The sequence below is a fragment of the Dermacentor albipictus genome, chromosome 1 (assembly GCF_038994185.2).
Source record: "Dermacentor albipictus isolate Rhodes 1998 colony chromosome 1, USDA_Dalb.pri_finalv2, whole genome shotgun sequence".
Taxonomy (NCBI): domain Eukaryota; kingdom Metazoa; phylum Arthropoda; class Arachnida; order Ixodida; family Ixodidae; genus Dermacentor; species Dermacentor albipictus.
Window position 1 is genome coordinate 78,203,737 of NC_091821.1, and position 5,628 is coordinate 78,209,364.

Genomic DNA, 5,628 nt, shown 5'->3' on the forward strand with positions numbered 1-5,628 from the left:
GGCCATGACCATCCCTCATGAATTGGCATTCCCTGCCTAAACCACCTCACCAACACAGCCTGTTAACAGCAAGAAAGCTGACGAGGCTTCCAAGAATTTCTATGCACTATTAGTATCGCCCTACTGAAATTACTCCATTTGTTTGCTGACAATTGTCTTGACAAAAGTGGAAGCCAAATCGGTTGTGTTCGATCAGTTTTATTTACATACAACCTATTATAATGTGGACCTTTCTTCGCCTCTTCAACTGTTCCACAGCTGCTGTTGCCATCTTGCATGCCACATCGAGGAGGGGTGGGCAATGTACATGGCAGGTGCATGGGAGGATTTTCCAAGGAACTCTGGAAAGCTGTAATCAAATTGTGGGCAAAGTTTAAAAAGTCTTAAATACAAAAAGGGTGAAAAGTATTGTAACCTTGTACATGTTGATCACACCACATGTTTCAGCTGCAGCTGTAAGTGCCTTGTCTCAACCAAGCTACAGTTCTTGCAATGTTCCACTTTGTGATACTCAGTATGAATTGATAAGACTAGCTGCTATTCTAGAGGTTGTGCAGGCCACAAGGGAACAGTGCCTGGCCTTTGTGCTCGTATGTGTAAATTTCTCTCTGTCGGTCTCGCCCAAGCCACACCAAAATGTTATCCACAAGTGTCGTGCCAAAAAGGCCTGGCAACATCTTGTATTAAGCCGTTTGACCCATTTTATTGCACTGATGCACACGGTGCAACCAAATGTAGGAAATGACATCGCCTAGGTGATTAGTAAATTACCCTTCTAAAATACCACAAGAGCAACTTTGCTGTGGCAAGAGCCTTAGCAAAAACATAAGAGACACAAAAATGAAGGAAAAGCGACACCTTCAAGTTCCCGCACCAACTCACCGTGACAAGCACAGATTTTGACAGTGTCCGCTTGAGCTTAGTTATTTGGAGATACATGCAGTTGAATGCTTTTACGAGCATTGAGATGCCCCACTATGCTAGCTTGCCTTTTATGGCTATAGAAAGTTGTATAGTGCCACAAGTCTGCCTATTCCGATTAGAATCTATATTGAAGCTGCTTTGAGCAACAGGTGGTATTCTATTTCAGCGCTAATGATACATTGAGAGTAGTGTGCCTGGAAGGAATAGACAAAAGCATTGCAGAAGCTGCAGTACTATGTGCTCGCTGAATGATCACACGAGAAGGTAAAGATGCCATCAGAAAGCATCTTTCGTATGGAGTCTCTTTAAAAGAAAAACACTACAACTAGACATGGTGACAGTTGTGGGCAAACTGAAAATATAATGATAGTTCAAGGTGTGGTATGGCATGTTTATGCTATTTCTGAAAAAATAAACACGGCAAGTGTGTCCATGCCAACAATTGACACAGGATGTGCAGATGCAAAACTGCAATACAGCACCACGCCGTCAAAACGACAGTATGCAAGTGGTGGTCCAGCATCAAAACTTCAATGTCCCTACACTGCAACACTGGGAGGCCATGCTGCGTGACAGAAGCCTGGGTGGCCAGCAGGCACTGCTCTGTCGGGCACAGGACGTGGCAGCAACTATTTCTCCTAAGGATTCAATAAACGGATTTCTCTACCTCACCCGCCATGCGATGCGCCATGTGAGGGAATGACAGTGCCACTACTCTCACAGGATATGGATGGCGCACAACACCACCTTGAGCATCGGAGCGCACGTCTGTCTGTGAGCTCTGTGTACTACAAACACAAGTGGTGCATGCAAGGTAACATTTAACACATCACTGCCAAATGCCATCAACGAACAGAAGCAGCAAAGAAAGCTGCTTACATAATTTTCACAGGGTGTCGGAACTGCATATTTTTTACATCCTGTCTGCATGCCGCATTGTTCACCACTGCTAAAAAGTGCATAGTTGCATGGTACTTTTTTTCGATTTTGTACACTTTCTTTTGTCTTGAAAAAATAAAGCAGATGTCTCTCAATGAGCCGTAAGTACTAAAGTTGCTCAAAAGGGTAGTTTACTGAATTGATTGCATTTGAGTACTGCAGGCCTAGTTTCTTTCGGTCTTTCTCTTTTAAAGCCTCGGCACAAGTTAGCTGAAACACCCTGTATACTGGACAGCTTGCCTGGCTGCCCGCACCGCCGAGGCGGAGTATCTTACGTTTTTGTGGTGCACTAGTCGCCGTCTCGTGGCACCGGTCGTCCATCCTCATCGCGCACATGCCAGCGTCGTCTGGTGTTCCAATTGGCTGCAGCAAAGCGGACAGCTCTGGCGGGCAGGAAAAAAAGTGGTCCGCGAGCGATCGGGCTGCCTGGCCAAGAGCTTTGCCCGGTTTAGCCGCTCCGTCTTCAGTGTGAACGTGCCTTTAGAGTAAAAAATCAACAGCTTACGCTTCCACATTTTTTGCTTGGTAGCTACATTCAATTTGCTTGCTCTTCGTCTTTTAGATGTCTAGGCTCCTCACATTTTAACGTGGCTGAATAGTGCACAAATCAGAAATGAGAGTTTCTGTGGCCTAGCCTTCTCACACTTGCAAGGATACCATCCAAAATTGACCTATTTTTCTTATGGGGTGCCCACTGATTATGAGGATGCTGACATCGAAGGATCTCGAGTGGTTCTCTAGCATTTTGGTGACAAACGGAATACAGTAAATGCCGAGCTACAACTGACTTTATATCTGTCAGCACCAATGAACGCAGTAGTTAGTATTCTCACTAAATTGAGAATCCAGCCCAACAGCAGATGGACACCAGTGGTTTGAATCCCCCGTGCTGGCAAATTTAACTGGCTGAAATCAAGCATTTAAAAGACGCACTTAGTTCCATCCCTTCAATCTGTGAGCATAATGAAGATCAAAGGTCAGGTTATGTGGCTGCAGCACCTTCTGTTCATGCAGCACACCTTGTGTGCAAGCCACATCTATTTACAACAGAAACAGCGCTTTCCACCCGTGAGCTAATGTTTGGAGTTAAAATATGGTAGAATTTTTTATCCAGCCAACGCGTGCACGCTGAAATCCAAGTGGTACAGCCAATATGTGCCTGTTTAATCACTGCAATGCATTGAGACACTTCCGACAACGCACGGCTGTACCAGAAAAGGTTTTAATTTTTTTCACTAATGCCATGTACTTATGAACTTTTATGAATGTACAGGGTCGTCCTTTTTGAAAGGGAACACGCGAGCGCGTGGCCTGTGCTCTGCGGCGGCTGCGTAGAGCGCTGGTCAGTGGCAGCGAGAGGAAGCACGTCCGCTTTTGGCGTCATCTATTGACGGTCAGAATTACTAGGCATGGCCGATTGGAAGCGCCTACTGGACTCCCTTCCCCGTATTACTGATGCGCAAGGAGCGGGACCTGCAGCGCGAGCGCGATTTGCTAGCTGCAGGCCCCGCTCCTTGCGCATCAGTAATACGGGTAAGGGAGTCCAGTAGGCACTTCCAATCGGCCATGCCTAGTAATTCTGACCGTCAATAGATGACGCCAAAAGCGGACGTGCTTCCTCTCGCTGCCACTGACCGGCGCTCTACGCAGCCGCCGCAGAGCACAGGCCACGCGCTCGCGTGTTCCCTTTCAAAAAGGACGACCCTGTACCTGCAGCTTTCGCAGGCTTTCGAGTAGCTCGAGCGTAAAGTGGCCTGTGTGTTATTGCTATTCAGCCGGAGTGCAATAGGAGCCAGTCAAATGAGTAAAACATGAAGTCAATGTGCACACAAAGACTGCATGTACCCTAGCATGACTTCGTGCCACAGGTAGCCAACAGCTTCCAATTCACAGTTCTTGTAATATGCTTGTGGCAGCCGTCTACAGTGATCTATTTGATTTAACGGGGATGTGTATGTTGGCTGAAAAAGAGAAAATATGCTAGGAAATATATTAACACCGATGGATGCAATATATCCTTTCCGGTAGAGTTTTGCACAGAAAAGTTAGCAGATTCCATGCATATGTGAAAATCGGTTATAAGTGAAGCCTTTGTAATGTTCAGTAAAATGCAACCACTCGTTCACTTCTATAACTCTGCACACAATGCATGTCCTGGTCTCGTTTAGTTCATTTTTGTCCATACTCGGTTGCTTTCGATGCTGACTTCTCTGTGGCTGACTTCTTAAATTTCCTGTTGTATACTTAATTTCTTGCCTCTTGTTCTACGTGTCTACCCAGTGGTACATGTTGAGCTGCACTTAACAGGTAATCCAAGTTGCCATTTGGACACATGCCAAGCAGCACATATCCAGTGCCATACACAGTGACCAATATTGGCAGGACTGCAGCAGCCACCACCCACTGAGCAAGGAAGAGGCAAAGAGGGTTTCGTTTTAAGAACCGCTCATTAAAGTTATTCAATCAATCAATCAAAAATATGTAGCAGCTTGCATATGTAGGAATGCGATTTATTCGCGATGCTAATAATTTGATCACCTGTTTTGGTAGCTGTGGGCACGAGAAATTTAGACACCTAACCGCACCAACATTCAGCTATTATGAAAACGCGGAATTTCGATCAAAAGAGTCCATTTGCCGCTGTGGTGGTTTGAAGGACGGCGACAGAATAAACCAAACATTGTAGAAAGGGAAGTACACAATCTGCGTAACCGCTCTATCGCGTGTTTGACAAAGAAATTGACGAAAAAATGTGCTTAACGTGATTCAGAAACATGTCTACACAGGAACGTTCAATGGTAGAAATTACACTTCACCGCTACAGAGTGGCGAAGCTGCCCTGAATAGTGGGACCAATATTTTCCGACCGCCCAACAAAAGGTGAAGTGCGCACAGTATGTACGGCAACACTTGCTTTGTTCACCGCAGTAATGCCACCCTGTAATGGAGACAACTACGACAAACGGTCCGCATTTCTTCAGCAGCGAGCAGCGAGAAAAAGTGAAACATTTTTTTACCGAGTTAGAAATAAGCCAAGCGTTTTCCTGACGGTATGTAACGGCATGCCGCTGGAAAAAAGGGGTACATACCTCGGGGTTCAAATTCCGCAGACACGGCATGCGCTTCAGCGTAGCCGTCAATTTGCGGTTGAGCAAGCGACGTTTTTGCATTTTCTGTTCCGCATCAGCATCTTCTAGCCAGCGAGAGAGCACCTTGAAAACCAGCACGACGGGCGCCGTCTCGCTGAACAATCAAGGCCTAAAATTTAAAAGAAAACACAACTATTAGCGCTTATTGTTTCAAATTTTGTGATTTCAGTAGACTTACCTTGATGTTGTTGCATATTTCTTGTAGATCCATGTTGCTTTCGCGGTCATTTCCGCCAACATAAAGAACGGCGAAATCGACACGCTCGAAGCGCATCGTGGAGACAGCCCACGCCAGCCACACTGAATTGTAGCCAGCAAAACTGAATGTGCAGTCTTTAATAGACTCAATTAGGCGCAGGCGCGACCTATTAAAGAATTTAACCTGACTCGCCGACAATGGCGCCGCGCAAGGACGGCATGACTGAACACGATCCAGCGAGGCGTAACAAGACCACGCGAACGAACCTACGTGAGCCGGCAGAAACCACAGGGATTTAGCAGCAGCACCTAGCAGCGTCTTTCCCTAGGCGTACAAGTACCTATCTGGGGGCAGGGAGTACGGCACTGGCTCACGTCACATCCGGTTTGCCTCTAAACCGGGTACAGCCGGCCTGCG

At 46.4% G+C, this 5,628-nt stretch overlaps 1 long non-coding RNA gene across 1 annotated transcript; it reads right to left on the minus strand.

Moving 5' to 3' along the window:
• Positions 1 to 308: 308 nt before the first annotated feature.
• LOC135915071 (uncharacterized) lies at positions 309 to 5,628 on the minus strand. Its single transcript, XR_010568501.2, has 4 exons — positions 5,191 to 5,628; positions 4,953 to 5,121; positions 2,139 to 2,341; positions 309 to 349 (listed from the first exon to the last, which is right to left on the minus strand). It is a non-coding gene; the product is annotated as an uncharacterized lncRNA (long non-coding RNA).